This window comes from Ovis canadensis, chromosome 7 (genome assembly GCF_042477335.2).
Source record: "Ovis canadensis isolate MfBH-ARS-UI-01 breed Bighorn chromosome 7, ARS-UI_OviCan_v2, whole genome shotgun sequence".
Lineage (NCBI taxonomy): Eukaryota > Metazoa > Chordata > Mammalia > Artiodactyla > Bovidae > Ovis > Ovis canadensis.
In genome coordinates this window covers 36205545-36206543 of record NC_091251.1, presented here as the reverse complement: position 1 = coordinate 36206543, position 999 = coordinate 36205545, and positions in this window count along the sequence as shown.

Here is a 999-nt window from a genome sequence, read left to right as displayed (position 1 = left end):
GGCCGTGAAATGAGCCGGGACACATGGTTCTCATGGAGTTGATTAGAGCCAGTTTATACAGAAGATAGTTCAAAGTGAGGAGAGCTGATGGGGCAAATCAAAGCCAGAATACTTGAGGAGAACCAGAAGAGCTGAAGATCCTGAAGGCAACCAGTTAGTCCAAAGGGACTGGGATAGGAAATGAGTTAACAGAGAGCAAAGTGAAGAACTGGAAGAGTTGCTGTAAATACTGACTTTACTGAACTTGTAGGTTTGAGGTGAATAGCGACTGGCTTAAACATGGAAGTTAAGGATACATAGTGTACCTAGAAGAGAACATAGGTGAAACATTCTGGTACGTAAATCTTAGCAATGTGTTCTTAAGTCAGTCTTCCAAGGCAATAGAGATAAAAGCAAAAATAAACAAATGGGACCTAATCCGATTTATAGGCTATTGCACAGCAAAGGAAACCATAAGCAAAAATAAACAGACAACCTATGGAATGGGAGAAAATATTTGCAAATGGTAAGACTGACAAGGGCATAATTTCCAAAGCTCATATAGTGAAGTGAAGTCGTTCAGTCTCGTCTGACTCTTTGCTACCCCGGGGAGTATAGCCCACGAGGCTCTCCTGTCCATGGGATTTTCCAGGCAAGAATACTGGAGTGGGTTGCCATTTCCTTCTCTGGGGGATCTTCCCAACCCAGGGATCGAACCCAGCTCTCCCGCATTGCAGGCAGATGCTTTACCCTCTGAGCTACCAGGGAAGCCCACAGCTCATATAACTCAGTAATAAAAACCAAACAAACCAGCTGACAAATGGGATAAGACCTAGACATTTCTCCAAAGAAGTCATACAGATGGCCAGCGGGCACATGAAAAGATACCCAATACCCAACATTGCTAATTATTAGATAAATGCAAGTCAAAACTACAATGAGGAATCACCTACTCTGGTCAAAATGGCCATCACTAAAAAGTTTACAAATAATACTGCTGGAAAAGGTATGGAGAAAAGG